Raw genomic sequence first — 13,104 nt, forward strand, 5'->3', positions numbered from 1 at the left:
TACTTGAGGAGAAAAATCTGCTGTTTTGTTGAAAATATGGAACACACTACAGAGAAAAACTAAATATTGCATGTTGCTATATTTATGTTAAAACAAACACATGTACAATGTTTTACATCTAACAAATAACTAGTTACTTTCCACTAAAATATAAAGAAATTTGATCCATGAAGAGGAAATGATATAATGTTTAACAATGTCATTTGATCAGGGGCCAAATGTAAAAAACTGTACATTGTAATTCATCATTTCATATCAACAGAATATAAACCCAAACTGAAAGTGCAGCCTCAGGACGCAGTCTTTACTGGAGACACAGTTACTCTGAGCTGTGAGCCGCCAGATTCCACTGGATGGGAGTTTTACTGGTATAAAAACTCTCAGAATTTACAACATCCTCTGATTCCTGAAAATACACGCATCAACAGAGTCAGTGTAACAGTGTCTACTCCAGGAGTAACAGAGTTCCAGTGTGCAGTGGGCCGGCCAGGTGACAGTCCTTATTACTTCAGTGACATCGTCCAGGTTACAGTCAGAGGTATGTATTGACTGCTACTGATTTCTGTTTTACTATAAACCTGAGTTCAGAACTGTGTGTGGTATAAGGACGACATCCTCCTCAGTGAATCTCCACAGTGGAAGGAGAACAAATCTCTGAAGTTAATCTGTATAATGCAATTGTTTATACCTGTAAAAGACACATTGGGCTGAACACACAAACCCACTCCCATAATACTGATACACTAACTGTATAAAGTGTATGTGATGTCTGTATTACATAGTTTATATTATGATTTATTAATCTAGAAGGGCATTACAAATATATAAATGTATTCTTGAGTTTTATGGAGAAGGCTTTTCGTAGGAGGCGCTCAGTCACAGAACTAGGACACCTCAGCCAATAGTTTTCGACACATGCCTAACAAGTCCTCTGATTGGTCAGAAGGATTCGCTAATTTCTGAAAAGCACCTGCCCCTGGCTCTACACATGCACAAATTAGTTCTCTTTCAAGCATTCGTTTCGGTGTCTCACTATGGAATACGCCCCCTTCGCGTATACCTCAGAAGCTCTATTACACTACGCCAGCCCCTGGGCTGGCTGACAGCTGTGATGCTCATGCGCCGCCCTCAATATATAATACGGAGCACGACATCATAACCTCATTCAAAACCTTCTTCTCGCTTCACTCCAGAAGCCTTCATTCTCTCTCCCCTCGCGACACCTAAGCTTCACAGACGGTGTTAATACCTCCGTCGACGGGCGCTTAGTGTCGTTAAGGAAGAGAAAAATTATTGATTCGTCTCTTCACCATAGCTCGGATTATTCTAGTCGGTTTGTCTCCAAACAACGGCTACATAGCTAACGGGCCCTGCTAACTAACCACCACGTTAGTTGCGACTCTCGGCTAGTCGTTAGCTCCCGTGCTTGCGGTACTATTTGGTCACCACGCCAATTGTTTCCAACAGCACAGTCTAAGCACAATTTAGCACACCAGCTAAATGACTGCAGCAATGCAGGCGGTGCCTATTGGGGACGGAGAACCAGCGCGGACGTGTCCCTGTGGGAATAAAATATCTAGCAGGGACACTCACCAGGTCTGCTCCGTTTGTCTCGGGCTGCGACATGCCCAGGCAGCGTTGAATGACCCGGGCTCGTGCGAGCACTGCGCGCGTTTTACCGTTAAAAGCCTCCGCCGTAGGCTGGCACGCCAAGCCAGTTTTTCAGGCGAGGACCCCCTTGTGTCCGGCGCTACCATTACGCCGACCTTACAGCAGGCCACCATGCCCGTTGAATCGTCCACCCCCGTGGCTCTTAGCTGGGGTGACCAACTCGATTCCCTCGACCCCCCTGCCCACCCTGCTAGACGCAGAGGAGGACGAGGAAGAGGCAGAGGAGGACTATGAGGATGGCGGTTCCGAATTTCTCGTCTCGGATGAGGACGTTGAATTTGAGGACTCTCCGTTTCTCCACCCCGCCCAGATGGCAAAACATCCCGGTGCCATGCAGGCCACTAATGACCCAGATGGGACGCCACCGTCGCCCCTTCTAAGTGTGGACCTGCAGGATGTGCTTAAGCGCGCAGCTGACAAGCTGGCTACATCCCGTAGCGCGGAGACTGCAAAGTCACGCTACGAAGGGAAGAGACTGCCGCGGGCAAAACGGGCTGCAAGACAGCTACTCCCCATATTTCCTGAACTGAAAAAAAAAAAAAAAAAAAAAAAAAAAAAAGAAGTGGAGGAGTTGGCTACTTTCTGGAAGGAGAAGCCATTTACTGGCAAAACTCCTATTCAGGGGGGATCTGCCCTCGACATGGAAGGTATGGAGAAGGAAGGCCTTCTGCGCATGCCTCCAATGGAGCCCCTAGTGGCAGCGCACCTGCACCCCAGCCGCTCAGCAACCAGCAACCCTACGTTGCCCTCCAAAGCTGACCGCTTTCAGTCTAACATGACTGAACGGGCTTATAAAGCAGTGGCGCTTTCCGTGAGAGCCCTGAATGCCATCTCCATGCTGACAGCTTACCAAGCTGAACTTCAGGACGAGACGTCAGCCACGCCAGGTCTGTCTCAGTGGGAAGAGATTTGTGTGGTCACTGACCTCTCCCTCCGTCTCCAGAGATGTGCGGTGCAATCAGTGGGGAAAGCCATGGCCACCATGGTGGTCCAAGAAAGAGGCAGGTGGCTTAACCTGGCAAACCTCTCTGACAGGGAGAAAGAGGCCATCCTGGATGCACCAGTGGTGCCAGAGGGCATCTTTGGCGCCGCTTTCACATTAATGCAGAAGTGGTGTGAGGAAAAGAAGAGAGATGATGAAGCCCTTCAGCTGTGCTTGCCCAGGAAGCCACAGCAGGGCCCCTCAGCACAACCTCGGCCCTCTTTCGTGCAGGCTTCCGCTCGCCCGGCCACCAGCTTCCGCATCCCCAGACGGCCTAAGCCACAGCCTGGCCCGCCAAGTCAAAGTGGGGGCGCTGAAAGTAAGACTGTCTGGCCCAAGAAGACCCAGGGACAGCCACAGGCAGTACAGCCTCTCCCTCTATCCTCACAGGTGGTAAGGAGGAAGAAGAAGTCTGCCTAGGAGTCCTTTGCTTCAGGGGAGAGCCGCCGCCCCCCCGTTCTCCGGCTCTTACCTCCAGGCCCCACTATATTCAGGTGGAGCATGGGTTAACCCCCCCCTTATGTTCCATTTGGCTACCAGCCCATTCACTCAACACACAACCACTCATTCCAGAGCTGTGTTCAATAAAGCAAGGTGTCTCTGTGTTTCCTGTTTTTCACATGTTGCAAAACAAAATAAAACACAAAACATTGCAAAACAAAATAAAGTTGAGTGTGTTAAGAGGCAATGCAATGCAAAAGGACTGCACAGGAATGCACAGGAAATACCTCAGGTTTGCTTTTGCGGGGGTAGCCTACGAGTACATGGTTCTCCCGTTCGGTCTCTCCCTCAGTCCACGAGTATTCGTGAAATGTACGGAGGCAGCGATTGCCCCTCTAAGAGAGCAGGGCATCCGTCTCGCTACTTATATAGACGACTGGCTTATCACAGCACAGTCCGAGAAAGAGGCAAGAACACACACAATGCAGCTCATAGAGCACCTTGTACAACTAGGGTTTCAGATAAACAGGGAAAAGAGCGTATTGACGCCGACCCAGCGCATATCATACCTGGGCCTGTCACTGGACTCAGTGTCTTTCAGGGCAAGCCTGTCTACGGAGAGGGTTGTAAAGCTCAAAACATGCTTGGATACATTTCGGAGGGACAGTATGATCCCATTCTGTGTGTGTCTCAGACTACTGGGCATGATGGCCTCAGCTTTAGACGTAATCCCATTGGGACGTCTATTCATGAGGGGGTTTCAACGCTGGGTGGCTTCGCTAGGGCTGAACCCGCTGTATCATATGCGCCGGAGAGTAGAAGTCACTCGGGCAGCGTTGATAGCCCTGTGTCAGTGGAAGCGCATGGGTTTTCTCACACAGGGGGATCCTATGGGCATAGTTTATGCCAGACGTGTAGTGACTACAGATGCGTCACTGTCCGGTTGGGGGGGCACTCACGAGGGCAGAATAGTGAACGGCAGGTGGAACGGCAGTCGGCAGTCCCTCCACATAAACTGCTTGGAGATGCTGGCGGTTCATCTGACAGTGAGACATTTCTCCCTTTTTTAGAGGGGTGCCACGTTCTCGTGAGGACAGACAACACGGCAGTAGTGGCTTACATCAATCGACAAGGAGGCCTGCGGTCCCGACCGTTACACACGCTGGCACGCAGACTGATTTTATGGAGCAGCGTTCACTTTCTATCCCTGAGAGCAACACATGTTCAAGGGATGCTCAACAGGGGAGCAGATCTGTTGTCGAGAGGCAATCCTCTTTATGGGGAATGGGCACTCAACAGTGCAGTTGTCCAACAGATTTGGGAGCGCTACGGCAGGGCAGCAGTGGATCTTTTCGCGTCGAAAGAGAATGCACAGTGCCCTCTGTTTTACTCGCTGCACGACCAGAGTGCGCCGCTCGGGGTCGATGCCTTTGCACACGAGTGGCCACAAACACTGCTTTATGCGTTTCCACAGATAGCACTAATCTCCCCGACTCTAGCCAGAGTCAGGGAGAGGTGCCTGTCAGTTATCTTGATAGCTCTGCGTTGGCCGGGCAAGCACTAGCTGGCGGAGATCATACAGATGCTTCAGGGCAACCCATGGCCCCTCCCACTACGCAGAGATTTGCTGACGCAAGCAAGGGGAGAGATTTATCACCCACACCCAGAACGTCTGGCTCTATGGGTATGGCCCGTGAGTGGTTTAATTTAAGCATAACAGGGTTGCCGCTGAATGTGATTGAAACCATTCAGAATGCTAGAGCCCCATCTACCAGGTCTCTTTATGGGTACAAGTGGCGGATATTTGAGCAATGGTGCTCAGACAAACTCGAAAACCCGTTTCAGTGCTCTGTCGGGGTTATACTAGCTTTCCTTCAAGATTTGATTGACAAAGGCAAATCATTTTCCACTATTAAAGTGTACCTGGCAGCTATTGCAGCATGCCATGTGGGCTTCGAAGGGAAAACTGTGGGGCAACACCCTTTGGTGTGCCGTTTCATGAAGGGGGCACGACGTAGTTTGCCGGTCTCCAAACCTGTGTCTCCATCTTGGGATTTGGCCTTGGTGCTGGAGGCTATGTCAGTCGCACCTTTTGAGCCACTGGACCAGGTAGACTTTAAGTTTTTGTCTTTCAAGACAGCACTTTTGCTAGCCCTGGCATCGGCTAAGCGTGTAAGTGAAATACACGCTTTGTCTGTGTGCTCTACATGTATGCAGTTTTCGCAGGGGGACTCTAAAGTATGTTTACGTCCAAATCCTGCCTTTATTCCCAAGGTTATTCAGCCTTGTCTCCCTTTGGAACTTCAGGCATTTTACCTTGCCAGGCCAGCAGCAGCTGCATACGTTATATCCTGTGCGAGCACTGCAAATTTATGTGGATAAAACAAAGGACTTTAGGAAATGTGACCAGCTTTTCGTGTCGTGGGCAAAGCCATACACGGGGAAAGCGATTACAAAACAAAGACTATCGCATTGGATTTCAGATGCGATTGCTTTGGCATACTCCAGTAAAGGACTGGCAGTTCCACTGGGCGTCCGTGCACACTCCACGAGAGGTGTAGCAACCTCTTGGGCAATCTTTAGAGGTCTCTGGATTCAGGAGGTGTGCGCAGCAGCGAGCTGGTCCTCGCCTCATACGTTCGCCAGGTTTTATAAAATGGATGTGACAGCACCTAGTGTAGCACATATGGTATTGAGCGCCGGCTCTGGGATTTAACAGTCCCAGCCTTTCTGAGGCATAGCTGGTTGACAGTATGTTCGGGACAGGCTTGTCTGGCAATACGGGAGTAAGGATATCCCGTAGTGAGACACCGAAACGAATGCTTGAAAGAGAACTTTAGGTTACTATGTAACCCCGGTTCTCTGATAGCATGAGTGAGGTGTCTCACCAGACCACCCTCCTTGCAGTGTGAAGCGAGGAAGAGGTGTACCTGTTTTGAATGAGGTTATGATGTCGTGCTCCGTATTATATATTGAGGGCGGCGCATGAGCATCACAGCTGTCAGCCAGCCCAGGGGCTGGCGAAGTGTAATAGAGCTTCTGAGGTATACGCGAAGGGGGCATATCCCATAGTGAGACACCTCACTCATGCTATCAGAGAACACAGACTAGGTTACATAGTAACCTAAAGTTTTGCACCACACTGACTGAGACGTTTCATGTAAAAGTGAGAGCGAGCGGAATTTGGCACGTATGAGCAAAATAGACAACATTTGTGACTCGTAGCCGCAGATTGTGTTTGTGCCAAAAAAAAACAAAAAAAAAAACAGGCGTGTACAACTCGCATTGCACAGATTCACATATTGGATTGCGAATGTGCAACTATTGCATGTGTGTGAATGTGTTTTGCACCATATTCACTGCTGAAACTGTAGCAAATTGTAGAATTGGATAGCACCTGCAATGAAGAACTTAAAGGTGTAACTGTTAAGTTGTATTTTGTCAGGCTCGTGGGGTGCGGACTGACTGAGGCGGACGCACTTGCTAAAACACAGAGAGTTTAATTTAACGAAAGATATAACAAAACAAAGACAGGCAACAGTAGAAACAACACAACACGAAATGAAACAAAACTATCACAGAGACAGACTAGACTGGGGAACAAAACGATGATCGGAAACAAGACAACTGGATAAGAAACGACCAAGGTGAAATGTCCAACCAACAGGAGAGACACAATCTTTGGTTACGCTCTCCCACCGTCAGTGGGAGCAAACACATATTATAGAAAATGTTATCACCCTCAATTGTTCCATAAACAATCTTCCCCTCCCCAAGCACCAAGGTTATAAACAGATGATACACAGGCAGAGAAGAGACAAACAACCCTGGAAGAGTTCACAGTAAACTAAAACAAAGTATAACAGAATTAGAATAAAATAAGGAATTAATCACTTTCCAACAATCCCCCCTGTGATCATGTAATGAAAAAAAATGATCAAGGACATGCAGTTGATTATTTACATTTAACACTACTACATATTCTGGACTAAGCTTACACACCCTGAGTTCTTAAAACTGAGGAGTCGCTTGCTAATAGCAGTTACAACTACATAATAATGATTCTATAAATTTGATTAATAAAAGACAGCATCCTACAGACCAGCTGTCCACATCAGATCAGAATTTGATCAGATGCACCCTTGAAATACCGCACAATGATTGGCTGAGCGGTCACAGCAACCTTGTGTTTAGGTAGTAATTGTCGCAAAAACCATTTTATAATGTACTTGCACTAGTAAAAACCAGTAGAACATCAGAACCAGGATGAGTAAACCCAAAACACCCAAAACACCCAGATTTGCCCGTTTCCCCAAGACTTTCAGCTAACCAGTCAAACCATCCACCCTGGGTAGATGGAATGTTATGGACCACCTGTGAAATATTTTGCAGTTTGGAAACTACATTTTTCAGGTCACCACCATTGTCTGGAATGTAAGAACAACACTCAATACCCACTATAGCACATGTCCCCCCCTGGGCTGACAGAAGATAATCTAGAACCATTCTATTTTACAGAGCAACCATCCTAACAGCTGTCACTTGTACCTGTGATTTTACTAAAACCCATTGCAGTGCTATTGGCTAAAAGTTCCACTTCCTGCAATTTGATCTAGAGCTGACATAACCCCATAAGTTGGAAGTAATGCTCCCTATCAGTAGGGTGAATACAACACAATGTGAGTGTAGCAGGTAGAGCTGTCACTGGGCCATTAGTTATTTTTGGGCTTGTGCAGCCACCGTAGTTCAGGAGCAGTCTTCCTCCGCCCCCTCCCCTTTCTCTCCTGGGTCATGCTGTTGCTCATTAGCTCCAGTGTATATATACACGCAGTTAGCATGTGGTAGGCTAAGCTCCCACTTTTTGTTCTTTGGGTCGCAGTACTGCGGTGCTTGCTTCTGAGTGTCTTGGACGATCTTACTGGAAAGAAGACAGGTGTCACACCCCCTGTCGATTCACCACGTTGCTTGCCGTTAGCGGCAGCTCTAATCCGGGACAGTGCATATAAGGCAGTTGATGTATGTTGGTGTGCCTGAGAACGAGTGGGCTTTCAAGCTGCATCAAGGTACAAATTCCATTCTTTTAGTTATGCTGGTGAATGTTTTTAGTTATAGATGGGTTTAAGGGTTTGAGGCACAGAGGGTATGTGTGCTTAGCACATGGCTAGCTTTATCCCACCTATTATGACGGTTTTATATTTTTATGATTAAAATGCTCCTTTTATTAGGTGCTCTGGGGTGTCGCCATCGGAGGTGGCCCAGGTGGTGTGGAGCAGAGCTTCTCCTAGTCTCCTGCTGTTTTGCCTGTGTGGATACATTGTGGGGTCGAACCACTTTTATCTTGTTTTATCTGGTTGTCTCTTTTATTTTGATTATTTGCCCTTGTGGGTTTTTCTTGTTTGTTATTGAGTTCTTTTGTTTTTCTTGCCTTTTAAATTAACCCTTTTATTTTGGTTATTATTTTGGATGGTGTTCGGGCTGTGGGTATTACAGTCCTTTTAAGCGTGTGATCTGCCTGTTTAACGTACTTGTGTATTTTTACCTGTTCTTGCAGAGCAACCTGGTATATGAGTGTCCCTTTGGTTGACTGGTTATCCTTTTTGTACATTTTTTTCCTTTTTCTTGGGCACTCGATCTGTTGTGTGTGAAGTCACTACCCCAAGGGGGTTCTTTTTGGTAACCTGTGTGTGGGTTGTATAGTCTCTAGTATTGGAACTCTGTATAGGATAGCGTCTGCTGGAACCCAGTTAAAATGTATGCAAATGGTAGGATCATTATGATGAGCGAATCTAGTTAATAACCTTGTAGGGGTTATTTTTAGTAGTCAGTAGGTAAAACCCCACTGTATTCTTTTGTTTTATTATTTTTTTTTAAACTTATTAATAAAATCGTTATTTTAAATGTTGCAAGACAACTGAGAGTAAAGGACTTTGTACGCTGAACTCCATTTCGTGTCTCTTCTCTTTTTTTGGAACGTACCTGTGTGCTTTTGGGAAAGTACTTGGGGTTATTTCCTAGGGTGAAATTCCCTAGGTGGCGTAGTCGGGCTTACACTAATCTAGGCACTAGCCAAGGCCACATGAGCATGAGTAAATCACATAATATGTTTAGTTATGTGAATATGTGTGTAAATGATCTTCTGGTCTGTTTATGACTGTATGTCATGTAGAACAGACAGCAGAGGCTACTGGGGAGAGGTTACTAGTAGAGGCTAGCACTTACACCCAGTAACTTGTTGGTCTAGAAGTTTCTCCTTCTGTCTCAGGATCTCTCTTCTCCACCCTGTCACCACTAGGCGAAGACTGATGTGGTGATGAATCAGCCAGGATAGAACAGACCATCCACCTAAACAGGAAGACAAAGAGAGAAACTCACAGCAGTATCTTCAAGAAAAATTCAAGAAATACATCCACATAAACTTAGCATGATAACAAAATTCCGCCATAGCTGTCCCTCGGGCAGGAACCTAATATAGTAGCAGTGGGACATAATGAGCCCTCATCTTGTGAGTGCACATAATGTATCTTCATCCTTCTAGCAACCCCCAGCCATAAGAATGCTGGTTCTGCTTCCTGTCTGGCCTACTGCCCAAACTTGCCCTAGTTAGTAGGCGGATTTGCTAACTTCAGATGGTTGGCATTAATCCATTTATCTTTTCCTTTTAGCTTTGCGGCTGCATTTGTTACCAACAAAACTTGATAAGGACCTTCCCACTTAGCTTCAAGTGCCATTCTTTGAGGTTTATGCACCATTACCCATTGGCCTGGAACTAAACTATGTCCCCCCTGAGGTGGCTCTTCCCATGCATCATGAACTTGACGTTCTGCTCTGCTAAGAGCTTCACAGTATTTAATTAGAGCATCAGAGGTCAAGTGGACATCAGCTTTGTGCAGATCAATAGTTCCTGGTAGTGACATTGGTCGTCCAGTAATCACCTCAAATGGACTCAAGCCAGTTTCCTTGTTATGAGTAGCATGGATGCTACAAAGTACTGCTGGAAGGGCTTCAGGCCATGGAATGCCTTCCTGATGCATGTTTGACAAGCGTTCCTTGATGACACGGTTTATTCTTTCTGTCTGACCTGAGGCTTGAGGACCGTAAGGACAGTGAAGTACCCAACAGATATTCAGCATTCTGCTTACTTCACTACATACCGTGCCTGTGAAGTGTGTTCCTTGATCAGAATCAATTTTGTCTGGAAGGTCCCATCTTGGTATGATGTCTTTCACCAGCACCTTCGCTGTTTGGGTTGCCATTCCCTGTCCCGTTGGAAAACATTCCATATATCTCAAGAACTTATCCACAATCACTAAGACATCTTAATACCTTCCACATTTTGGCAGAGTGGTGTAATCCATTTGAAGGTGCCAGAATGGACCAGGTGGAGCAGGTGATCCCACAGCAGGAGTTTTCACTCTTGTGCCAGGATTGTTTTTCTCACGTCGCACAGCTTTGAAGAACATAACGTGCCTGTGCTCTAAACTTCAGGTTCCACCAGACTTGATTGAAATGTTGAGTCATTTTGTCAACCCCAACATATCCCAGCGAGTGAATCTGAGTTGTTAGGTAGGGAAGCAGACATTTCGGAACCACTAGACGTGTCCCATGTCGCCAGATGGCATCTTTATGCAACTTAACACTATTCTCAATCCAGCTCCAGACTTCCTCTCTTGAAGCATCCTGTTGCATCTGTTTGATATCAGAAATGGCTCAAACTTCCTTGTCTTGTTCAAGTTTAAGATGACTTTGGTGTTGTCTTTGTTGTCTTTGTTTGTGATTGTCATTGCCGCCATGTTCGTTGTTGGCGTCTCCCTCTCTGGTAGCGAGTTTTGCAGCGGCATCTGCTAGTGCATCTCCTCGAGCTGTAGATGTAATTTCTTTTGTGTGTGCTTTAACCTTTAAGACTGTGACTTCTTTGGGCAATCTTAATGCTTCCAAATTTCTTGGAACAATTGTCTATTTTTCACTGGTGTTCCTGCAGCGGTTATAAAACCACGCTGTTTCCACAGTTGGCCAAAATCATGTATGACACCAAAAGCAGGAATCAGTGTAAATGTTGGCAGTATGGTCTTTCGCCAGTTTACATGCTTCAATCAGTGCTTTCAATTCAGCTTGTTCCTGGTGGCATTTGACCTTTTGCCAGGATATGAACTTCGGATGTCACTGACCATCCAAGTTGTCTCACCCCGTCTTCAATTGTTGAGGAACCATCAGTGAAAAATCAGCATTTTGCAAAGGAATTTCTTTGATGTGCTGGCCCACAACAGCGTTGTCACAACTTCTTCGCACTCATGGTCATCAGCCTGTTCAGGCGTCATCAAAGTGGAAGGGTTAGACACACTGGCCCTTTCCATGATAATGCTGGGTGCTTCCTAAACTGCTAACCAATTTCCCCACCTACTTGCCGTTACTTGAGTGGCTCTGCTCATTGTCAACAGAGCATGAACAGCATGAGGACATTTCACTGTTAGCTTTTGATCAAGCACCAGTCCAGCCACCATTTTTACTGCCAAGTAAACTGCTTGGACAGCTCTCAAACATGGCCCAAAACCCAGAGCTACATGGTCCAATTTTGCTGAGAAATAGCCCACTGGACGTTGCTCACCACCATGATCTTGTGTCAGTATGGCTGTCAAGAAGCCACTCTTTTCATTGACAAACAGAGTGAATGGCCTCTCGATGTTAGGGATACCCAGTGCAGGTGCTTCACACAGGGATTTCTTCAGCACTTTAAATGCTGATTGTGCCTTGTCATCGAGGACAATTCTCTCCTTTGGATGAGGATTCCCTTGAAGGAGTTCAAACAGTGGTTGAGCTATTTCAGTGTAGGCATCCACCCATGCATGGCTATAATTGCAAAAGCCCAAAAATGATATCAGCTCATGGATAGTTTTCGGCTCTGGTGTTTTATGGATTGCTTTGGCACAATCTGGAGTGATTGCTTTCTGTATAAGTTGGGTTTTTCCAGGCTGGCTTTGTGGCCTTTGCTGCCCAAGTAGCTGAGAAGGGCTTTAACGTCAGCTTCGTGCTGACCTTCATTTTCGGAAGCAATCAAAATATCATCCACAAATTAGATAACAACTGATGTTATGTTGGGCATGTCTGAGGATCTTAAATGTGTTCGCAGAGCTTGGTGGTACAAAGTTGGGCTGTTGTGAAGACCTTGTGGAAGTCTTGTCCAGGTGTACTGTTGACCATCGACAGAGAAAGCTAGCCATGGTTGTGACTCCTTGGCAAGTGGGACTGACCAATAGCAGTTGGCCATATCGATGACCGATGTTCAGGCACCGATGTTCAGGCTTCAAATTGTTGAAGATTTTCGAAGGATCGGCCACAAGAGGCGTTAGCTTTTCAATGCATTTGTTAGCTTCACGATAATCAATCGTTAGCCGCCAGTTTTCGTTTTCCTCACTGGCCACACTGGACTATTAGATACACTTTGGGTTTTGATGAGAACCCCTCGAGCTTCAAGCTGTTCTATGTTTGGTTTGATACCTACAATTGAATCTCTGTTAACTCTGTATTTTTTGGTGCAAGGTGGTGCTCTTCCAGTCCACTTTCAGGAATGTCCAAAAGCCCACAATCATTTTTATTTGTGGACCAAATCTGGTGCTCTGAGAGATCATTTTTCTGTAGGCTTCCAGGTGCCAGGTGACCTTGCCTTCTTCAATACACAGAGTTGAGTTCAACTGCAGCAATACTTCCAAGCCCAGTAGGCAATAAGTTCCACCTATCTATGCTACCAATGCTAGTTTCCACGTCGTATGGTCCAATTTTCATCACAACAGGCTGGGTCTTTTTAATGCTCATATTTCCACCACCAGCTGCTGTAGTTATAATGCAGTCATTGGTTAATGGCAGGTTGAGTTGTTTTGCAAGTTCTGAAGTGATTATTATTGTTATTTCAGCGCCAGTGTCTAGAAGGAAGTTGATGTCATGATTATTGATAGTTGCACACACATAAAAGCCATCTGCATTTTATTGTAAGGCTGCTAGCAGAGGCTGCAGAGAGG

At 46.3% G+C, this 13,104-nt stretch overlaps 1 pseudogene; it reads left to right on the top strand.

Moving 5' to 3' along the window:
- Positions 1 to 3,345: 3,345 nt before the first annotated feature.
- On the top strand, positions 3,346 to 5,749 carry LOC136666305 (uncharacterized; annotated as a pseudogene).
- Positions 5,750 to 13,104: the final 7,355 nt, after the last annotated feature.

Source organism: Hoplias malabaricus, chromosome 14 (genome assembly GCF_029633855.1).
Source record: "Hoplias malabaricus isolate fHopMal1 chromosome 14, fHopMal1.hap1, whole genome shotgun sequence".
NCBI lineage: Eukaryota > Metazoa > Chordata > Actinopteri > Characiformes > Erythrinidae > Hoplias > Hoplias malabaricus.